This window comes from Oreochromis niloticus, linkage group LG1 (genome assembly GCF_001858045.2).
Source record: "Oreochromis niloticus isolate F11D_XX linkage group LG1, O_niloticus_UMD_NMBU, whole genome shotgun sequence".
Taxonomy (NCBI): Eukaryota; Metazoa; Chordata; class Actinopteri; order Cichliformes; family Cichlidae; genus Oreochromis; species Oreochromis niloticus.
Window position 1 is genome coordinate 16,756,411 of NC_031965.2, and position 24,985 is coordinate 16,781,395.

General features: G+C 38.8%; 1 protein-coding gene across 1 annotated transcript in view; it reads left to right on the top strand.

Moving 5' to 3' along the window:
- Nucleotides 1–24,985, top strand: part of gpc5a (glypican 5a) — a 145,756-nt gene that overhangs the window by 97,531 nt on the left and 23,240 nt on the right. The gene's annotated exons all lie outside the window — the stretch shown is intronic.

A 24,985-nucleotide genomic window follows, 5' to 3' on the forward strand; every position in this document is an offset into this window, starting at 1 on the left:
CCTGACCCTAACACAAACACTGTGGATTCCCCCTCCTGAACCGCACCACCTCTGGTCAGTCAGTTATGGCTTCAAGTTTTTAGTTCTTCTTTTTACCCCTAATGATCTGGGGTTTGTTTTTCTTATTTTTAGATTCTATCATTGTTTAAAATTTAAATTTAAATTTAAAGTTATGACAAATTCCAAGCCAAAGATAAAGCAGCAAAAAACAAGATTTTTCCTAAAAATAACAACAACAACAAAAACAGCCAGTCCAATGCTTTTGAGGCTATAAAATGATCTAAATGCTGATTCATCTCAAGCAAAAAAAAAAAAAAAAAAAGGTGTAACACATGAGGTTTAATCCAAAACACCTCTTCAGCTTGTAGGAGTGAAAAAAGGTCACCGGTAAATAGGCAGCCCACTATCCACTGAATCATTCTCCATTGTTTGCCGCTAAAATCGAGACAACAAATTAAACATAACTGGAGACACGGGTTAATGGATATGTGTTAAGTCCTCATTTGACCAGTGATATGAGAGTATTAGTCATGAATGAGCATGTTACAGACGAGCTGGGCTGCTGATGTAGTGAGCAGAAAGAGTTTTCCTCCCTCAGCACACATGACTGTCATGTTGCTGCAAACAAACCTGTTGATTAGAGAAAAGGATTTGTCTCTCATAATTTATAAAGCTGTCGCAAGCTTATGATAGTTTTGCGGTAACCAACGGCAACCGATATGAAAATGCCAAAAGCGCGCAGTGCCTCGTCTGGCCTCTCGAGTGATCCGAACCCCCACAGACTGCCGTGCTAATATGTCAAACTTTACACCAGAAATAAATGTGTGTGTAGTCTTGTTAAAAACAAGTTCAGTTCTTTTTGGCCTTGTATAAATATCTGCTGCTTCTGTTTAGTGCAGTGCAGAGGTAACCAGATTAGTAAAGATGCAGTCAAACAGCAGAACAGTAATGTGAGGCTGACTTCAAATTTCTGCAAAGACAGAGAGCTGCAGATTCAGCTGAGAATCCTCTGAAGGTTCATCGCTAAGGACCGCACGTTCGTATTATCACATTTTTTTTCTCACTTTTTTTTTGGTCCCTGAGTCTGATGTGCTACAGTGCTCAGCTCTCACTTCAGTCAGAAGTTTGTCTAAGACAGACTGTTATCAGACAAACTTGTAGTACAAATTGGAATGAGCTATGTTGTTATTTCCAATTGCTGGAAAGCTAGCACGTTAACAGTATTCTCAATGTGTGGAGCAATTCATTTAGCTTTGTTTGCTGCTGGGAATACAATTTTTAGTTCTGCAAAGCTGCTACATCATGCCGGAGCTACAGAGTTCATAAATTGGCTGCCACGAGGTTAAATCACAGTGGTGTAGATACACTATTAATGAATGCTGTCGGTTTTTATTTGAGTCCATGTGCAAAACTTCAGAAACAGAAAGCCGCAGAGATGAAAATACAATATTAAACTGCAGAATCAGAAACAAATACAACCAAAAAATGCACCCAGGTGAAATCAAAACTAATGTTCATGTAAAATCTCGCCAGCAAACGGAGCTCAGCAGAACTTGGAGTTACGTGAACTTGTTTAGAAATGGATAAAATCTCACAGCGAGCGTGTGAGATGCCAAAAAAGCAAAGAGAAAAATAAATGATTTGTGAATATTTGTAAGAAACTAAAAATGACTGAATTCCTGTTTTTATACCCAAATTCGAGGCACTCTGGACGTCTCTGAGAAGTCAGAGGTTGATTAAGCCTAACATTCAACCTCTCAGACTAATTTTTCTGCTCAGAAATTCAAGTAAATAACAGTAATTAAGCATCCTAATAAAAAATAATGTATTTTGCTACTTGTTCTGCTTGTAAAACTGTAAATTAGAAATTTCATGGATAACAACATTAATTACCAGTACTGTTAATTTAGGGCAACTGTGGTATAATCCTTACACTGGGCCATGGTTGGTCTAATAAATTTGTTAAGCAGTGTAATGCTGTGGTTTGTGTACTAACCTTTTTTGCCCACTGTTTCTACAAACCATAAAAGATGCAGCATATAATGCACATGTTTTTATAACGAGTACGCCAGCCTATCAGAGTAAACTGTCACATTGAAGTCTTTGAGCGTCAGTTCAGAGCTTAAACACCATGTATAATTTGATTAGATTTCCTTCTCTGCCATTATTCATAATCCAACCTCTTTGTGTCTTTGATTTTTATCAGCAGAACATGCTGACGATAGATCAGCGTGATAAGGAAATCAAATGGGATCAGCTCAATACTGACAATAGGAGCTTGATTTAAGGGATTATCCTCATTATGCAGAATGACTGCTTTGTGAAAATGTTACGTATGTGACAAGAGGTGACGGTGTGAGCGGAGCGGGGCATTGTTCGAAAATCTGAAGGATTTTTGAATATTTAAGTGAAGCATTGCGTTCCAGGTTTCCATTTTGGAAAACAGCGTTAGCCGTGTCTGGATCTTGGTGTATTATGTAAAGCACACGCTGAAAAGAGATGATTGATTCACTTCACCCTGTTCAACATGGAGGTGCATCGACTTCTCACAGCTCATTGGCTAACACCGACTCTGAATAGATAGAACATGTATCCACGGTGCTTCATGTTTTGTTCCCCACATCGGGGCCTGCTTTTACAGTTGGTTCACACCTGCTTGTTTTAAACACACACACACGCACGCACACACACATCTGACTTTTAGTCTTTAATTAAATTAAACTAACATTTGATGCCGGTGAGTACCTCAATTTAAAAACCATTGTAAGATCAAATTGTTGTGTATTGCAGCTGATTGCAGAGCATGTCAAGCATCATAACCAGCACCATAACTACCAATTATAATATTGATAATTGGAATACTCATTAAAAAAAAGCTGTAATTTACACTCGCACGAAGCACGCACAGCCACAGCCTGAACCGATGCGGCTTCACAGACACGAGGTAAAACTCTTTTTATGTTTTTATTGCTCGAATTCAGATCTCGGAATAATTGAACCCCTTTACGCTCCCCAAAAAACAGCAGGAAGACTGATTCCAGCTTTGATATCCAGACCTTAATGTCTTCAAATGAGGTGAAGTCGGAGACTCTAACGGGCACCTCCTGCAGCCTTTCTTTATGAACCCGATGAGATCATTATACACCTGGGTTACTCACATAAGAACTTTTGCCTAGCTTGGCTTTGGATATAATAAATACAGTTTTGCAAATGTAGTCATTTAGTTATTATTCATCACACACTGCAAAAGAACAAGCAATGTTACAGTCGTGCTTCTGCCTCTGTGCGGCTGCATTGTAAAGTATAATTTTATCATAATCTCCATCTCCACAGGACTGACACTGAACGGTTAAAGTAGCCGCTAGGTGGGCAGCTCCTGACTCATCACGGTGAAAACTGTTTGCACCTGGTCATGTCCCACTCAACTCCATCTACAGAAGGGGCAGTTTAATAAAAACACATAAGAGTAGCAGCACAGAAAACTGGTGATGACTGGTAAATAATAGTCTTCTTTTGGTGCAAAAAGCACATATATTTCAGCTATAAGCCAACCTAACACTTACCAACAGTGTTTACCTTTAACAACTGTGAGTAATGTTTCAGACATGAGTGTTATTTCTCCCTTCACCATCTGTGGAAAGGGCTTCTTGTGTCTAAATGTGTACCCCCTAAAAGCTGCTTCTCTCTGAGTCTTGGTTTGGTGGAGAGATCTTGCCGATAGAAAGTTTTAGCAATGCTTTTATCTACTTCGGCTTTTGCGTTCACATGCTGCTACCCTCAGGAAAGTTGTATGAAGAATTGATGTAGTTCGATTGAATACTGAAATTTGCACATGTTGACATATGAATTGAACCACAAACTAAAACTTTAACAACAAAACTAAACTCATTTTTGCTGAAAATGGGACATTACAGTCTTGTATGCCTGGCTATTTTCTGCTAACACTGTAGGTGATGGGATGACTTGCAAGCTATGCTAGCTTGGTGCTAATATCACCTTGCTATGTACTGATTGCACCTTGTATTGCATGCTTCATGACATGCTGTTTTTACAGAGAGCCCTGCAGGGCATGCTTGGATATTTCACAGCATAATGGAAAAGAAAAATCCTTCTAAACTGAAGTTTGTGTCCGACAGACTGACATGTAATCCCTGTAGCTTTGGACGGCTAACAAGGTATTTCTTGCAAACTTATCTGCTGCTTTTAGCTGATTACAACAAATCCATTCTAGGCAAAGCAGCAACGAGGTGCTCGTCGACTTCCTGGTATTCAAAACTAATCTTAGAATCGGATGACCTTTAAACAATACCTGCAGCGGAGAACATCTGTGAGCGTTTTTGTGCTCCTATGCCAATACTCAATAAGAGACCTCCTATCTGGCCTGGAATAGCTTAGCAGTTAGTTCAGTCAGACGAGTCAGTGTGATTGCTTGCAGTGTGAACGCAAAAAGACAACTGTCAGACGCATTGGCAGCAGGAGAGACACAAATCGATTTCTAGCAAATAAGCACAACGAGAGGAAGGGAAGCGGCTCCTTTAGCATGAGTCTTATTAACCAGTAGTGTCTCAGCAGGATAACGTTCAGCGTTGTCTGAGCTCATACCACTCAGGCCTGTGTTAAATGACTGGGAATTACACTAGCTGTTGTATCTAGAACTCCTCCACTATCTAATGTTAAGTGATAATGGCCATAACAGCAGTCAACAGGGGATGAGCACACATTTAGTAAAAGCAATTTTCCATCATGCTTTACAGTCTTGTATATGTTCCAGCTCTTAAATGAGGGATCTGAGAGATGGAGAATTACATCAAGGCCATTTTGTTGGACATACAGGATACGGTAATAGGGCTATCACAGTGAGCCCTTCAGAGTTTCCTACCAGGTCCAGCAGTACTTGGCTGCACCTATTATAAAGATGTTTATCCTCATTACAGTATGAGATCAAATTAGGTAACCTGCTGTGACTCCCGGCCTCCTCTGAGCTGAATATAATGGGATCAGAATCATTTACACAAGTGTTTCTCATAAGCTGTTGACCAGTGCGCTTCACTGCATGGACTCCTGGGTTGCCTCATCATCACTCAATTAAATTGACCTACTGAACTAGTCTCTACTGTTACATTTATCTGTTTATCTTCTAAAATTACCTGAAATATTTAATGAATTTTTAACAGTCAAGTCATTATTCGACATCACTTTTATATTTTACGTAGATGGACTCAAATTCATTGTGTCCTTGGTTTATAGTCCTGTAGTTTTTAGTTCAGATTGTGTTGAATGTGATTAATATTGAGGAGCTGTGACATGACAAGGTTTAACTTTTGGACTCGACCTGTAAACCTAAATTTGAATGTTTTGGTATAATAAGTGATCCTAATAACGTAGATGCTAATGAACAAAAACAGGCCCTCTTTAACTTTGCGGTCAGGAATCCATCGCCATTATAGCAGCAGCTGGGTGCTGAAACAATCCACACCTACTGGCTGAAGACTAGAAACAGAGCTGCATAAATGAACCAGTTAAATAACAAGAGACTCTCAGCCTGACTCCCAAGTGAGGACAGTAAAGATCGTTAAAAATCTTGACAGGGCAATGGCACAATCCAGCTAGTGTGTGCCGTGAAAATTCCTGTCAGACATCAGAGTCTTGAAGTTGAAGGGACACGTGTGTCAGTGCAGGCACAAAGCTCAGTGGGGGATAGAAAACAACACCAGAGGCTCAAAGACGCAGCAGCTACTGAAGACAGAGACAGAAGTGTCACTGCAACAATTTCAAGCTGAAACAGATGAACTTGAATACAATCTGGATTAGACAGTGGTGGTAGAAAAACTCACATCATACACTGCACTGCGATAAGACTCGGTTTAAAGCCCTGTTGCAGGGCTTATACTCTAAAGTATAAGCCCTGCAATAAAAAAATATAACCTTAGGGAGCAGTAGGCAGAAAGTTAGAAAATGAGGAGGAAAAAATTAAAATACAGCGGTCCTCCCGAAGCTTACATCTTACCTATCACTATGGTTGAATAATAGACTGTAAAGAGGTAGCTGCTGGCAACCTAGCCCAGGAAGTTGTGTTTGTGGCTATTAGGCAGCTAAATGTTACCTTCATTTTGCCATGGGAAATACAGTCATCAGCTTACATGACCAGGAGAAGAACAGCAAGCTGAGACAGTCACCAACTTCACTCCATTTCTGAAAGTTTTCATATCAACATATTTTATTGCTTTTAATGTCAGACTATATTTAGGACTCTCTCTCTCTCTCTCTCTCTCTCTCTCTCTTTTTGATAAGTCTCACTTTCTGTTTTTGGTTGTTTTGCTTTGTTAGGCAGTTGTTGCCCGTTTTAATTTTTTCAACAGCCAACTGAATTTCTTCCTCTCTGAAAATACATGCGATTGGTCAGATTTGTTAAATTCTAAAAACAGAACCAAGATGAGCTACAGAAGTTTTGTTTCCTTCTCTAAGAATTAAAATACCAGAAGCTTAATAGATGGTACCAGTAAAATGACATGATTGACCATTATCACTGTAAAAAAACTAAATCCTTGTCCCTTCTATTTAAACATTTAACAAGCCATTGTAAATCATTGACTTGGTGGTGGCAAAGCATTTATGTAAAATATTAACAATGTTGATGTTAACAGGACTACATTAGCTTAAGTGTTTATGTAATGTTAGTCATTGGCTCACATCAGACATTGATTGCACAACAGCAAAGCAACTGTCTCATATAAAATCTGTGTTTCAGGATAACGGCACAAAGTACTTACCCCACCTTCTCGCCTTTTTTTAATGAGTCAGGGAGGAGCTGTCACGCCAGCTGCACTAGTCGCGATTTTCCACATGCCTCATGTAGTTTTTACTGCTCTTGTCCTCCTTCTTTAGCATGTAAGGATATGCTAGAACTTGAAGGTTTATACTTCTGATACTGGTTCTGGTGATACTACTACTTCAGAATTATCCTCTGAGGGTTTTTTTGTTTTCAGTAAGAGAAGATTTTAATTAAAAGTACGAAAACAGTTCTGAAAATAAAAGTACTCATAAATCAGAAAAAGTTCCATGTGACAGTTATGCTATTTATGGGTTAAAGCTTCTTTCACTTGCTCCCTTATTCACACGAGGTGGATCTGCACAGTTGATTTGGCAGATTTTTTTTAAAATCTGGGATTTGTGTCTCCTCTTGGAGGAGGAGTTAGGTGAATGCATGTTAGGTACACGTGTTAACCACCTCACTATGGATCCACTACACTATTTATGGCGTTACTTACATATTATTGTATCAGTAAAAATTCAGTAAAGTAATGCTGTGAAAAAGCATTTTACAACACATAAATATGTAGTATTTTGCTATTTAGTGAAGTTAGAGCTGGCTCTCGTGTATACAGACTTAAGTCATACTATTAGAATAAAAGAGTATAAAAATATGCTCTATACTATCATAATTGAAACTATAAATAAATAGGTAATAACTCTGATTATAGCAGCTTTGACAGTGGCACAGGTAGCCAGTGGAATAGATCATATAATAAAGGTATTTTAACTATGCACTTTGCACTTAAGGGGATGCTGCAAAATAATACGCAGCTACTAAAACTATGTACACAGTATCTGTCAACATGATTAATTAAAAACAAAAAACGAATGTGAAAATTAAACTTTGTCAGTGTTACACAGATGATCCTCAGATTAGTTATTTTAACAGGATTTTGACCAGTTGTGATATGTTGCAATAAATCATTTGCCAGATATGAAATTGATTGAACAACCATAAGACAGCACAGCCCTCGAGGACTTGCAGAATACAAGGTCAACAACACACTTAGAGACTCCCTAGAAACTAAAGAAGTGTGCCCCCTTAGTGCTGTTCTGCATAGGCTTTAACCCTTTCAGTCAGATCCACATGAAGACTAGGGTACAGGTTTATGAGGGGGGGGCAACCATCAGTCACGTCGTCTGCACGCAAACTATCAAGCTGAATGACAGGAGGATCTGCAGAAATGACACAGGAAAGCTATTTGGAGTGGAAACATCCGGCTGGCTGGAAACAAATGGAGGGAGAATAACTAGAACTGAAGGGGGCAAGCTATCAAAAGGCCACATAACAGATTGGTGGCAGGACATCTGCAGGAGCCTGGGAGTTCAAAGCTAAATAAGCCAGCAAAGGCAACAGTGTTCAACCACAGAGTTATACTGTGTTTAGGTATATAAGGCTGATACCTTAATATTTAGATAGTATTATACAAAGAAAATAAGGAGACAATTGTAGCTGTATTTTTAATATTACATTTATAATTATATAAAAGTAAATGTTCCTCACTGCGGCTTGAGACAGTCGAGGTGAGTGTCAAGGACGCTGTGTGACATACAAAGCATTCATGAGTACATTAGTAAAATGGCTCCTGTCATCAGCAGACAGATGATGTGGCTGCCAGAGACTGCCAGAAAAAGACACCATCTGCCATTTGGTGGGGGCGCGGGGGTGTGTGCCTTATGCAGCGAATGACTTTATCATGAGTATATATTCTTAATTCAGCATTTTTGAGAAGTTCGTCTGGCAGTGTTTTAATTTATTTTTTACAAGCGCAGGTATAAACGTGCCATCGATTTGACCGTGTTTAGAAATATATTTGGGGCAATGCACAGGCAAAGCATTCATACCTGTTTAAATTTTAAAGAGCAAGAACAAATTGAAGAAAAAACCTCTTTCAGCCAGGTCCGTGTGGTGGACAGGCCTCGCTAGGCTCTGTTATATAAGTGAATAGATGTGCTCGTACTCAAATGTAACAGGCAGCAGAAGGAAAAAAGTTGCTCTGGCCTTTGTTGGCCTGAATGTGATGGACATCTAATGGTGTTGATTTATGTTTAAAAATCTATTTTGCTTTTATACCACAGCCAGAGATAGAACCCCTCATATTCAATTGATTTATCTTGATCTTAAAAAACTGAGGAAAAAGTTTTGCCAGTTATTGGAAAATGAACACACTCCGCTAGCTGTTCAGTAGTGTTGCTGCTTAACCCTGTAACATAAGGTGTAACATATTTGAGTTCTTTTGAGACGTCTACATCGTCAGTGTGATTTGATTTGATTTTTATTCCCCTGAAAAACCTGACGTGTGCAGTCAGACACATGCAACGCTACTGTGAGCAATAAATTACACATAAATGTCAATACAAACTCAGCAGGGTTTACAGGGTAGATAGAGAAAAAAGGACAACATGATTTAAGTTGTGTCGCCTTCATTTTCTAAACTCTAATAAATTAGGAAATACACACAACACAGCTAATTTGCTACCTTCCCTGTGATTTTCACCTTTCGTCTCTCCATCAGAGCTTGACTATGAGCTTTATGGTTGTTTCCTTGGTAACTTTAGATCCATGTTTGTTTTTTGTGGACATGTGATGTGCTTTATCTTAATGTTGCTTTCTCAGTTGCATTTAGGTTACCTTGACATGCCCTAGATTACTGAACTATCTCCAAAAGCATATTAACCCCACTACCTCCTACTCATCTGCAGATTGTTCAAGGTTTTAGCTTCGCTGTGGTGGGATTAGTTTATGTAATCAGTCTCTTGTGACTCATCACGAATGCCTCCCCCGTTTTCTGTGGGCTTATCTAACTTATATGGATAATCATGCACCTTTCTCTAACTAAGCCTGCTTTCAACTACTGGAAATGACAGATGTGTGAGACCTATCAAAATGGTTGTTATCAAAGTGAAATTAGGAGGGTAATGTAAGCAAAATAACAGTGCTGTGTAAAGCTGGCATTTTTAAACATCTAAGATTTTATGCATTAAAGTTATATCAAACTGCACAACCACATTTAAATGCACATGAAATGTCTCTGTAATGCAAGATTCTGCCAAATTACAGTGACCCTGCAAGAACATTATGTCTTGGTTTATTGTTACATGTCTTTAGCATAATTACATGTCATCAAAAACATAATTTTTTGACAAAACTGCCCACAACTTTAGGTTTTTTTCATACTTCTTTCCCTTCCTTAAATATACAGTAAAAGACAATTTTTTTTGGTTGCTTACTTACATAAAGAAAAACAAAACAAAACACCGCTTCACACCAATAAGCTGCAAAGCAGGCAGATGAAAGCGTCCAGATTAATATCAGTTATGTATTAACATATGGTCACAGCGTAGATTGAATTCTCCTCCAGATGAAATACACACCTAGCGTGTGCGCTTTGACCATCATTGCCTGCTCTGACACAAACATGCTTGGATGAAAATGAAATGCAATTGCTTTTTGATTTGCCACAGTAAACATAATGACATTTTTCTTGTACGATAATAGAAACCTTGCATTTTCTTTATCATTTCCCTCCCAGGTGTTTGTGTTTTTTACAAGCAAAGCTTTTTAACCACAGTAAGTTGTCATTATCTTCAGCGGCACATTCTTGTTTTTCAATCATTTTCTCATACTTGGCATGATTTAATGGCTGGCTTAATGAGCTGCAGCTTGAATGTGGAAGGACATCTCATCGTGTTAATGAACCATGAAAAGGGCAAGCACACATCATTGTGTGAACGGTTTTAATAATCAGCCCGGTGTCAGACACACGGCGCCGTCTACCAAAACTCTGCTCTGTCAGTAAGCACTGATGCCGAATGTTTCATTTAGACAACTTATTTTCTGATAGTTCAGCAATCAGCGTCTTCCCTCTGCCGCTGTTCTTCATCTCTCCAGCTCTTCCTCTCCCTCTCTCTTTCTCAACTGTATGTGCTACCAAATTCATGTTTTCAAGTCTATACCGACTTCCCACAAATTTGCTGTCGCAAGCTCAACTGTGATCTTAAAATGGTTCATTAGCTTTCCCATGAATATTTATTTTCATGAAAGATCAAGTGCAAATCTTATTTTATGACTCGATGTCACTGGGAGCATTGGTCTAATGTTGACTGTCGAGCTGTTTAGAGTCACATATTTTATATTTACCGCTGTTAATGTAATTTTCTGATTTATTTATTTTTTTCTCCCCTTGTGTTAATATTTTTCATATTTTTTCATTAGCTTCTCCTCTAGAAAGAATGCTAAACCTTTGCTTTTGGTAAAACAAGCCTGTAAAGATCAACAGGCTTTGACTCTAAGGCAGGCTTTCAGATGCACATTTTAGCATTGCTGCTAAATGCAAATGATTTTGCAGTGACTTAAGTGTATGAGCAAATGGGTAGCAATTCTTAAAATAACCAGCCCTGAAGCTTAGTAGCGCTAACAGTAGCGCTGCTAATCACAGATCTTGATTTAAATTAGATGCCATCTGAATCTGTTGGCAAGGAATAGTATTTTTGTTACCTAAGACTTTGTGCTTATCTACTTCTTCTCTGTCAGCGTGCAGTCTGTTTTGTATTTCAAGTTCTAAGTGGTGTCACAGACCAATAACAGTGATACTAAGGTGGGTTTTCGGTTAGCTTCTGTTAACCTCTGTTAGCGGTTCTTAGCTAGCGTTAGTGAAACCTTTGAAGTAGATCTAGCTTTGCTGGACTCAGACAGTCGGCGAATAAACTCTCATATGGTGTGAGAATGTAATCAGCGGTTTATCAGAGGGAAAGTGTGATTTTTGTGACACTCGAGCCGAGCCTAACATTAGCTGGAATAAAATTAGATTAAAACAGCTGTTGTTGTTGTTTAGCCAGCTCGCTGTCTGCCGTCCGGAGGCGGGAGGGTTGCATGTCTAATCTGCTGACAATAAGTAACTGTGAGAATAAATTAGCGTGTTTATGCACATTTTTATTTATTAGAGCCCTGACTGCAGTTCTGGAGGTTAGGCGGAAGTGAGGGAGGAGGTGGAGGCGAAAGACATAATGAGAAGGAGATTATGAAAATATACATATACAATGGTCAGCTCTAGTTAGAAAGAACCATTTGTGGTCTTTAAATTGTCATAAAACATGATAAGGTGGAATGTATATCTCTGTCACTGTATTCAAGATGGCGGGCAACATGGCGGCTTGCACAAAACGGCACCTGCTCTAATGTGTTAATGGGTTAATTCTAACTTCATGAGAGTGCATCAGTCTGTAGGGAGACGTAATTAAACACTATTCAGTATGTATTTATGACTACAGTATTCTTTTTTCTATTAAACAGTCTCAAAAAATTTGTTACTGTACCTTTAACTTTGGGAGCAGAGAGCCAGTATGCCCTCCAGCACTCTCCACGCAGAAACTCTCACCCGAGTGATGGCGGCTTTTCTACATGGACAGTTGTTGACTTGTGGTGACTGCATAAGGACTTCTACTCTTAGCATGTGAGGATGTCTTATTGCACTCTTAACTTATACTCTTCACCTCCAAAAACATGAGTCATCACTTTGAATACGAATGTTATCATTGTTTTTGTTCTTACAGTGTAGCGTAATCGCAGTTTGCGGGACATGAAAGTAGACCCACGCTGCGTGTCAGCAGGGTGACATGACAGGCAGGTTTTGTCTCCTTCCTCTTCATGTCCTCTAAAAATTTTGCTCAGCCTTCATCTTTGGACCTTCAAGGTCATCCTTAGATGTGCTTCAGCAGCCCTGGCAGACCCACGCACTGCACTCCCATCATCCCTCCTCTCCGTCTGCCTGCCCTGCCAGGCAGAAAAGAAAACTAGTCTATGTGTTGCAGAAGCCCTCAGCTCACCCTCATTTTCAATAGTATGCACACCCACAGCCACATCTATACACAGGCATGCATGGACACACACACACGCACACTCCCACACATACGCTATGCACACTCGCTGACAGAGACAAGCCAGGTGAACCAGTGAAAATCTGAGTCGCCCAACAGGAACAAGGTGTCTGAATCTACTCAGACTGATGTTCTGTGTTGACCTTCAGTGATAATGGATGAGAAATAATGGAAAAAGCTGATATCCAGGAAGGAAACATTGGTGAAGCAACTTGATGTTTGTCACGGCCATGAGCTAAGACGACAGCTTTGATGTTGCATTTTGGAGGGTTAGATTGTGGTCGAGATTTATCGCATAGACACACATTATCATTACGAACACAAAATCTCATTTCACTGTTGTCTAGCTTCAGCAGATTCACACAAATTAAATAATCTGCTTGTAATTGCTTGTTTTTAAGGTCTACGTTAGCGAAATGACGTTTAAAAAATGTAATTTTGTGGCCTCTGAGATGCTTTATAAAACTCTTAACTGTGAACTTCTTAGTTTCAAACCGGCTCGCAGATAAGAAAAAAGCGGTACGAGGGCATGAAGTCCTTCCTTTGAAGTCGGCCTTCGTTTTAATGTCAGCACACACCTGTGCAGTTCGATTGCACGGTTGTGACACTATGGTGTTGGAAAAAAAACTGTCAACAGACCGTCTGCCTGTCTCCTTGGTCATATCACACATGCACAGACACATAAAGCCTTGCAACTGTAAACGCTGCAGATATTTAGCATCTCTATGTGCAAGAGCATGCATCTTATTTAAGCTAATTTTTTTAAAATCTTGTGACCATTTCAAATTTAAATCTCTACAGGTGCAATGGACGGAGATGTCTTCCTAGCAAGGCTTTTATTGTGAAATGTGCAAATGGAGTTAGAGCCAGACGCTTTTAATTTACTATTTATTTTTATTCAGAGATTTTTTTTTTATCTTTAGGAAATAAACACTCCATATAAAGGAATTCATAAGGAATTTTCATAGAAATTGAGTTAATGCTCAGGTTATAGCATCTTTCAGTTCCTCCAAGTTGTGTCCCTCACACATTCATGCGGCAGATCTCCTATTGCAGCTCAAAGGTGCTGTGCTGGGCTGATCCCCGGTGAATGGAAGGCCAGTTGAGTAGACTGAAGTCATTGTGATTTCCCTGGAAGCTTGCAGAGATAATGGAAGCTTTGTAGCATAGTTCATTATTCTGCTGGAGGTGTCCTATCTAAAACGGGTAGATTGCAGCCATGAAGAGATGCTTTTGGTCAGCAGCTAAGAATGGTGTAGCATTTAAATGATGCTCACTTGGCGTTAGGTGGCCTAGTATATGCCAAGAAACAGTGCTAACAGAATTACAGCACCATTGTTTGCTCCTCCGACACAGGCTGGATAGTTCCAGGATGTTATTTGCAATAAATTCTCATCCCACAGCAACATGGTGCAACAGAAATCAGAGGTTTTCTGTGTGGGAAATGTTTACTTCTGTGCCATCATGCACAGTGTACTGTAGGTCTGGCGAACATAGACTCTTTCTGTCCTTATTTCCTTCCCAATAGCAGACAGCAGTTGAACCTTGTAGGGTCCTTTGGTGCGGCGACCCGCACATTTTCAAGGTTCAACAAGATGTGGCAGTGAATGCTCCCCTGCACCTTGCCGTTGTACTGCACTTTTATTCATTAACTCATGTCCTTCCTGTTAGTGTGAACAACTCTTGCCAATTTCCTTTGACCTCACTTACTGATGAGATGCTTTCACCCACTGTACCAAATTGCCACTGACATCACACTAGTTTTTTCCCCCCTTCTAACCATTCCAGGTGCTTCAGACTGTAGTTAACGTGCTGAATAAATATCTCAGAAAAGGAAGCAGCTTGCACATTTGTCACCGCATCTACGCTCTTCTGATTTATACTTCACGGCCACGTTTTACGTCTTCTCACACTGTGTTGATTTGCAGCCATTTATTTTGGTCCAGTACTTGTGCAAAAGCTCTCAAAATGTAAAACTCACAAATGAACCAGAAAAGAAAAAAAGCATCTGCTCCTTGATCTGCAGAGGCTGTGAACAAGACTGTACATTTCTCAGTGATTACAATCTAGAACAGAAAGTGTGCAGTATTGCAACAATATTGGAACCACATGATCCTATCAGTCAGATATCAGAGTGTCAGCAAGCAGATATGTCAGTGATCTGTGATCCCCCTTTGGGAGGCACACTTTTTTCCCTGGGTTTGCCTCCTCAAGACCCACAATTACTCATTTTCCAACATCAGAGTGATTGAATGTCACAACACTGTGTGCACCTCTCACTTCACAACACACACACACATGCATAAACACACACAGCAAATTGATATTAGTTTTTTATACTACATTGAAATGCATGTTATAAAAGGCTAATTCAAGTAACTCTAACTATAAACTATAAAAATTTCCCCAATGACTCAGCCCTGACTAAATCAAATAATACATTTGAGATTAAGATGTAGTGCATTTATGCTGAGTTTTAACTCAAAGTTGCTCATTGGAAAAACACTTCTTTAAAAAATATAATTTGTCACTACATAACTTTGCAAACAAGTGCTTATTTCCTGTGATAAGAAACGGTGAAAAATGAAAATGAAGAGGAAAACTGCATAAAGCTCACCTTCATCATTTCATGCTTCAGCGCTGAAGGAGGATTTATGACTGCCATCCATTATATATACAAGCCTTCAGTCTCACTCTTCTTGTAGAACTAGTACACATATTGATATATCGTTTTATAATAGGTGCTTATGAAGTCTTCCTCTCCATTTTGCAAACACGGATCTGGAAATTTGTACTTGCATTGCCTAATAGGAGAAACAACAAGTAAAATATTTATAAAAAGCAAACCAATTATTTTTACCGTGTGTATTCTATTCAGCAACGAGATGAATTCACTGATAACAGACCACACTACTTTCATCTCATTTTAGAGACCTAACTTACAAATGTATTGCTCATACAGTTTTGACAACTTCTTTTCTGTTCCAGCCTGGTGCATTTAAAAGGATTGTCTTTGTGAAATCGCGGTTTTCCCCAAACTGTTTGCTATTTTATTGTTCATCATGCTATAACAGGGATGGCATAGTGGTGAAGTGGTTAGGCTTGTCAACTCACAGCAACAGGGTTTGAGGTTTGGCTCCACTGACCAGCTGGGGCCTGTGTGTGTGGAGTTTGTTGTCATTCCAGGTTCTTACCAAAGTACAGTGTTGGGTTAATTAGTGATTCCTGCCCAAAGGTGATCTGATTATTGTTGGCCCTGTGATAGAATGGCAACCTGTCCACTGCCTCACCTCTCCCAGTCCCAGTCATAGGCTCCAGCCTCGCCATCACCTGGAAGTTGTTAAGAAAATAGATAAATGCTGTTACATAAGCGGTAGTGGAGAAAGTTCACTATGTTCAAATTTTAATGTGGAAAAAACTGTTTGACATTTGCTTACTCATCTCCCTGTCTCTTTCACACTGCCAGTTTTACCACATTTAGCTTTACATATATATGTTTCACATACTGCTGCTTAATTCAGATAAGCTGGTGGAACTGGATTGCAAGTTTCACTAATCTTCTCCAGCTGATATATAAAAGAGATCATGGCACAGTAGCTGGAACTGCAGTGATTTCATTTCAGTTAGAACTTTGGTTTGAACGGTTTGGGTGCTTGTTGGAAGAAAAGTCACTCATAATTGAATTCTTCAATTGAATTTTGTCTGCACTCTTTTAGGGGACACAGATGTGAACAGACACACGCACACACATATATATACAGTGATATGAAAAAGGACTCCACGGGAGTCCTGTGAAAAGTAAATTAGACCCCAATGATTCAGTAGCTTGTAGAACGACTTATAGCACTAATAACTTGAAGTAATCGGTTTCTTTACGACTTTATCAGCCTCTTACATTCTTGTGGAGGAAAAGCTCTCTTCAGACTACAACACAGCATTTTAATCTGGTTGTCACATGACTGGGCTATTGCAACACCTTGATTCTTTTTCAGCCATTCTGTTGAAGATTTGCGGCTGTGCTTGGGATCATTATCCTCATGTCCCAGTTTGGTCCAAGATTTCGCTGTCAGACAGATGGCCTCACATACGACCAGTGTTGGTCAAGTTACTTGAAAAAAGTAATCAGTAACTAATTACTGATTACTTCCCCCAAAAAGTAATCCCGTTACTTTACTGATTACTTATTTTCAAAAGTAATTAATTACTTAGTTACTTAGTTACTTTTTAAAAACACGATTTACAACCTGAATAGGTGATAAAGCGATAGATCTTTCAGCCCAATTCTACTTTTTTTGCATAATCCATCATACAAAATGTAATCAAATGGAAACGTCTCTTTTTAAAACTTGTTTTATTAGTTTTAATCTTTTAACTTTATGCATCAAGCAAAAATTAAATTATATGCAACATTCTCTGACTTGAAGAAATTTGTTTAACATTTAAACCTATTTTCTGCACAGTCCAGCACATAAAATAAAATATTTTTTTGTGTTTACACTCACTCTTTCAAATAGATGCAAGTAAAACACAGCAGAAAATAAATAAAATCAAAGACTCAGCGGTCCTGTTGCTCTATTTTCACCTATAAAGCAGGACTGGGGTAGGAGGAGGTTTACCCTGGTGCAGGTGTGCCGCAGCGGTCAGTGGAAGAATCCACGAGTTTCTCTGTGAATTTCACATTACGTCGTAGTGCACTCGGTGCTTGCTTGGAAGTTTAGGGGTTTAAAAAGAAGTTTTCTTCCCACGCAGTGAACAGCGGACACTAATGTTTTTGTCACTTTTTATGGAATCAAACTCAAAGTAAGGTCAGTACTTCCACGCTTTAAACGCTGCATGCTATACTCTCTCCCGCACTCGATATATTATCCGTAGTTGATCTGCAGACAGCTGTTGTCACGAACGTCGCACTCGCTTACGTCACTGTCATGAGACACTCTGGCAAAAAATCACGGTTTTAGTAACGCAGTAACGCAGCGTTCCTACGTGAAAGTAACGGTAATCTAATTACCGTTTTTGCAATAGTAATCCCTTACATTACTCGTTACTTGAAAAAAGTAATCAGATTACAGTAACGCGTTACTGCCCATCTCTGCATACGACTATAGAATACTTTGGCATACAGAGGAGTTTCAGGTGGACTCTATGACTGCAAGGTACCCAGCTCCTGTTGCTGCAAAGCAAGCCATAATCATAATCCTTCCATCACCGTGCTCGACTCTTGATATGAGGTGTTTGTGCTAATATGCTGTTTGTTTTATGCAGTGCATTATGGCCACACATCCAAACTTTGGTCTCATCTTTTCAAAGGACATTGTTCAAGAAGTCTTGTGTTTTTTTTAAATGCAACCTTGCAAACCTAAGCTGTGCTGCCATGTGTTTTTTTCAGAGAGAAGAGGTTTTCTTCATGCAACCCTTCCAAACAAGCAATACTTGTTCAGTCTCTTAGTACTAGTATAGTATAGTACTGTCAAGAACTTTAACATTTAACATGTTAACTGAGGCCTAAAATGTTGCTCTTTATGTTTTTGAGCTTTCACTGAGACGTCCACAGTCTGACATTGGAATGAGTTTGCTAGGACTTCCACTCCTGGATAAATTGTGGTATTGTGTTATACTGGAACAGTTCAGAAAACTACCAGAACTACTTCTTTTATAGAGGTGATTAGCTGCACCTGCCTGCTACTTACTCTCAAAGGATGTTGTTGTATTTACTGATCTAAAAAAAAACCCTTCTTAAAAAAGACTTGAATCTGAATTGGTACTCATCACCGGGTTAAAAAGGGAGGTGAAAAGTGACTTTTTCAAAACACAATAAAACATTTGTCTACTATTGTGAATAAGAATCCAAGTAGAATCCAAGAATATTTTGGGGATTACATCCATTTAAAATTTTACTATTAACAGTTCTTGCAGAAGCTGGACTTTGAATAAGTAGGGTTATAAATATTTTAGCAGTTGAAGTTTCAATGGAGAATAAATGTGGGGTTCAGCCTAAAAAGCTCAAACTTTTGACACCTACATGCAAGAAAGTAGAGAAAACATTGAACTGCAAAGCTGAGCAGCCCGTCAGTCTTATTAAAGCAAACAGTTTAACTTGCTTTTGTGCTTCCTCTTGGAGTCAGAGAAAATGTTTTGCATCTCAGGCCAACGTTCATATTTTCAATTGATTGCCTCCAGTGAATGAATGTGCAGCAAAAAGCCAAAACTCAAGCAGTTGGCATACACAGAAGACTTTTCTTTTATGGGTTCTTCAATAGGTTTTCTTTATTCCATTTCAATTAACTTTGAGCGTCTAACACATTGTGGAATAGCAAAGTTCCTTTTTCTAAAGAACTGAATTAGAGAATTAGTCTTCTCGTGTCCACCTCTGCCAAATCCATAACAGGAAAAAGCTCAGTAATAAAACTGTGTGTTAGTAAAAACCTGTTAATAGGAACAACGGTGGCAAGCTGTTTAATAGCATCAACCTGCTTCCTGCCAACAATCTGTGACCATTTAGTGAGTTTAGTTAGTTTCTTGGTCAAACCTAACATGTCAATCCTGATTTAAACAGATTTTTAGGATCGCCTGTTAAAATTTTAAAAATGAGACATTTACTTCAATATACTTTAATACTGTAACAAGCAGATATACAACTAGCTAGTCGAAGTCTAAAAACACAGTTCGCTTACATTTTGTGATTGGAGGTTATAAAGCAGATGATTGGCTATTTTTAGGGAGGGATGGGACTAGTAGCATCTTTGCTTTTATGGAAATGCATTACCATAATGTGTGATGTGTTTTATGATGACTGATAAAGCCAGAAGCAGAAACCCATTGGTGAAAGAGTAACATTCTTTATGCTGCCTGTGCTGATTTAGCTTTAACTCTGTCAAATCATAATCTCCTCTCTCTGCACCTTGGAAGTACGTGAAGTTGTGGCCTGAAAACCTCTACTGTAGTTTAGAAATTCTTCCACAGATTTCTAATCAAATTCTTTGCGTGTCATTTCTCTTTTTAATGTCCATGATGCAACTCAAAATATTGAGACTTTTAGGTAGTGTGCGGAGTGAAACCTACATGTTGCTTTAGCTAGGATTGAATTAAGTTCAGGTTTGAATTGGCCAGTACAATTTTTACTTCTTATTTTTTTGTGTGGAGATTTAGGACAGATTCTTGGTTATAAAACTCACTGTTTTAGTCAGCTTCATGATGTAGCCTCCAAAGTCTGTGTTATACAATAAATCAAAGTAATTTATTATATAATTTAGAGCCTGGCTGATTTATTGGTGGGCCAGTCTATTAGTATCTACATTCATAAGAGCTGAAAAATGAAAATCTAAAAAGTAAAGAATGTCCTGATTCTGATTCTAAATCTTCCTTTTATAGATGAAATTTTAATCTGTCTTACTTTTCGTCCACAAACTCCTTCTACACTATTCAGAGTTAAGCAAATGTGGTGAACAGTGACATCTTAGTTGCTTAGCAGCCACCTGCCAACGGGTTATAATGTCATTTTATTTCAAAAAAATAATATCTAATTTAGCAAATATTGAATAAACTCATTTTTCATATCTCCAGATTGTGATTGTTACAGTATCCTTATTATGGTACATCATTTAGCACATGAACTTAAGTCGAATTCACTGTAACGAATCTTTAATGTTATAGAAATGTTTATGAAATTTAATTTACTAATTACATGTAATAATTAATAATAATAATAATTTTATGTAATATTACATTTTAATAATGTGTGAAATCATTGTTTACTGTATGAGTGTAATGTCAATTAAAGAAGATTTTGCATAGTAATTTTTCATTATGTACTTAATGTACTTTTTTTGTCAGTGTTATTAAGTATATCAGTTTGCCTGCATGACCAGACCAACAAATACTGTAGTGATAGCGCGTTCTAGTAATGAATATGTATGGTAGAATGTCAAATGCATCATTGTAGTCTGCACCTATGTTTCCCACAATTCATAAAAAAACCTTTTTGTATATAGAATAAACATTTTATTTGTTAAGAGCGTTCTCCGTAGAGGATCAGGCAGTAATGGTCCATCAAAGTGCTTCCTGTCTCACAATCAGATAAACGCTCATCACATCAGGCATCTAATCCAGTTACATTTCAGCTGAGAGTAAACAATCAAGAGTTAGATTACCCAAAGGATGATATCACTAAAATAGCAATTACTCTTATCACAATTGTAATGGGCCTCTTTAGGCTTTCTCTGAATGCCGACGTTTTTTGCTTCACTTGTCTGTGAGCACTGGTCAAAGATGTACAGTTTAAATTATTCTGCTCCACATGACATAAACAGTTAAAGTGAAGTAGCTGCTGCTTTGGAGTTATGAAGCTATAGTGTGGTTACAGTTTGTGCATTTAAGAGCATTATCCCACAGTATTGTCACATTAAAGTAAGGCTATTGATCACGTTGGTTTAGAGTTTGCAAAGAAGCTTGAAAGATGTAATGCGGCAATGACCTTTCATCGGACACAAATCCTTTTTGTGAGGATTATTGGCAAAACATGATGTGGAAAGGTTTCGCTGTGTCCAGTGTCACAAAGTCAGATGGTTTGAGTGGGCTAGATGTTTTATCAAATGCTTGAATGCCATGCTGGCCTACAGTACTTCACTTTATGTGTCTGTGTGGAGTCATAAAGATTAAATACGTTAATATTATCAGCAGGGACAGAGCTGGGTTCAGCTGGAATGAAAGGAACGAGATGGAGACGTCACTCGATTCCCTTACAAGATAATCTGTTCTGACCTTCTGCTGCTTTGGTCCCAAAATATGTTTGCATCAGCTCACATTGAATCACCATAAGAGGAAATAATAGTGCTTAAACAGGGAGAAATCATAGATGATTTCTGTTTCTGTTTTGACTAATTTCTGAGGACATTTCTTGTTTTTCTATGAAAATTGTCAGCAATAGTTGAAAATCCATCAAATGTGTAGGATTAGCAAGAAATGTAGTGGGGTTGTATAGTTGTTGTGTCCTTTTCTCTTTGGAGCAGGGTATTCCTGTTAGAGCAGAATCTGAGAGGATGGACATCCATTATCTCTGGTGCTGTGGAGGTAGAGAGAGGATTATCTGACTCCTGCAGGTTCAGCTGGCGTCCCACAGTTTACAGACATCAAGATCCATCTCCCAGCTGTCGATCAGAGTCTGGCGCGTGTCTCCATTAGCGCCTCATGGCAGATGTTTTCCATCCACTATTCATCGCTTAGTGTCACACATCCTTAATTGGGCATGGTAATTATCCAATCACACAATATTAAGTGTCCTATTTGTGGAAATGCGGTTGCTGAAAATGAATAGTTATTGATTAGCAACACTGACATTCAACTTACTCCTCTTTGCACATTAGCCTAGCATTGATTGCTGGCAGCACTTCCTGTTCTGCAATACCGAGAATCGACCAGATTCCTAATGTGCGGTCCAGGCTTGACCATTAGAACCATCCATTATCACGCTTGCAGTCCACAGTCTTGTCACTAAGGCCTGGTGGGAAATTGGCAAGCAGACATGATTGTGACTGTGAGGCAGAGGCAGATTTAGGTTCTCCAGTTTCTGTCAGCAAGCTATTGCATAATTAATCAGCCATAGTCTATACTGTATGGGTTGCTACTGAGAATATGTACAAGGTTTGCGCTGTTTTGTTGTGTGCCAGCCATAATATATTTTTTTAGTAATTTACATTAAGCTTGTGGAATAAGACTCACTTTTGGAGTGTTGTTTTTTCTTTATGTGTGTCTTGTGCACTGTTTATATATATATTTTCAAGTTGGGCGTTTTGAACTAAAGTTAAAAATTTATGGGACAGGCACATGGATCTGCCGCAATCATGCAAGGAGTAGCAAGCCAGGGAGCCAAAAGGCAAATATTTTTTTGTTTGCCCTTATAGATTTTGAAGGAATAAAGAAATATTACTCAAGCAGAGGTGTATTTGACATGTAATGCCATCTCTTGGTTGTGTGGCCTCCAGGCAATTATCTATTTTGTTTGGTACATTTGAAATGTCAACACCTTTAAACTACCTCAGTCATTATAAATGTGAGTTTTAACTTTCCAAAGAAATTTCTCCTTCCATGTGCTTAATTTACTATTGGGGCCAGTATTTATATTGCTGTGTCACTGTAACTGTGTTGTAATGTGTTGTACTGCATAGTTCCACCCAAAATGAATGCTATGAAAGTCTTTTTATCCCATCCATTTGCCCTCGGTTCACATACAAACTCAGTCAGCTGTGTGGAGCCTGATTTCATTGCTTACAGTGGTTGTCCGCACAAGTAATCTCTTTATGCTCTGCATTTATGGGTAACCAGGGCTCGCTGGGCATCCAAAGTTTTGGGGAGATCTATCATCATAACACAGGTAGGCAGTTTAATAACCCGGCTATGGGCTCCTGAGAAAAAAACAGGCATTTATTTAATGTAACATGGGCAATGTTGGGGGGCTGACAGATGGCCCAGGCAGGAAAAACGATGTCCTGTTTCCACTGCCTGCTGAATTCACAGGACATCAGCCTGAGGAGGAAAAAGAATCTGCTCCCTTTAACGTTCTGTAGGGATTAAAATGTAAATTAAAAGTTTTTATTTTCTTTGTGTGCATGTTTGGAAATATGATATATGATAAAGGCTTATAAAATTTCTAAATTCCACAGGCATCCACTGAATCCAGGTAGAGAATATAAATCAGGGTCCACATTAGCTTAACTTCAGTTAATTTTAAGAATATACTATAATATTCATTCTCCATTTTTTTCATACTACTAATAAGCTTTGCTAAATGGACTCGGAAATTATTGCTTCAAGCATTTACAACCATTTGAACATTTGAAAGATATCATCTTTTTACCACACAGGATTCAGAGGGGGGTGGTTGGATGAAAAAACAAAAATCAGCTTCTTGAAACACTGGGATAATGTAATGGAGAATGTTAGTCACTCAGGCTTAGAGAATAGCATTCAACAAATTGTTGCTAGTTAGGAAATCCGTTTCTATAGTCCCAGTCAGACAAGTCTAGACCAGTCAGCGATGCTTTAACAACCTCCAGTCACCAGAGAAAACTGTATTCCCCGAGTAGATGGTGGCGATTGCTGTCAGTTCGTTTAAATTGGTTGCAAAGAGGTGTACAGTGCTGAAAATAACATTGCAACTGCTTTAGTTGCCAACATATTGCTATGCTCACCTGTAGTTTGCATGGAAGAAGCCGATTTCTCTGCAAACACTCACCAACTACTCACCAAGTGGTAGTGAAACTGTGAAGTATGACACAAGTTTTGAAATGTGTTGGTTAGGCACCAAGCAGTGGTAAGGCACAACTATTATTTTGAAAGTAGTCTTTGAAAGGGTCTGTTTCTGGTGTGCATCAAACTCCTTCAACTTTTACTACTGCTCAGCCAACAGTTGCTGATTATTTGCTATAATTTGCTAGTGGCCAAAGCAGTCACAAGAAGGGTTTTAGCACAGCACTCTCTCTGCCAACTTGTGTATTGGGGAATACACATTTTCCTCCAGGAACCAGAGATCACTGTTGGCCTGTGTGAATGAGGCCTCTCAGGGCTTCTTCTTTCCTCCATGTTTCCATTTTGTTATATTTTTCTTAATTACACACAATGAAGAAGTCACTTGGATGAGTGACAAAACGTTTCTCCCATTGAAAACGCTCCGTCCAGATGAACAGAACCAACTTTTTGGGATAATAACACAATAGTTAATTGTTGATAACATATGTTGCTGTAAAGCCTGATCATTCATTATTTTTGATGCATTATTTACTTTTTTAAAAGGTAGCTGTGGCGGCCCCAGCAGGGCCGCCTCCTGAGGTTGCTCTTGGGTGGGAGTGTCCTGCTGTCTCTCCTGCCTTAGGTGCCAGCTTTTATCTATACAGCTGACTCCCATCAGCAATTAGAAGTATTTAAGGCCAGAGAAAGGTGAGCTCCAGGGCCAGAGCCTTGTTGGTTTGCAGCTAGTGAGCTGTGTGTGGTGATTATTTGCTCCTGCTCTGTGGAGAGGAGTGTGGGTTTGGTGACTAATCCTTTTTTTTACTTACTTTTCAGTTTACTGACCAACACCTGAGTTTCGTTTTGTTTCTTTAAATGGTGATAGCAGCTTGTCCATCTCTTTTAGTTCAGTTATTAATAGAAGTAGTAATAAAACTCTTTATTTTAACCATTTTGCCTCTCTGTCTCCTTTTTTTCATCCTGGACACATTGTTACTTTCCCTCATCCCTTGTACTTTTTTAGGGGAACATAACACATAGAATAATGTTTTGGGGTTTTGTTTGACCGGGGTTGTTT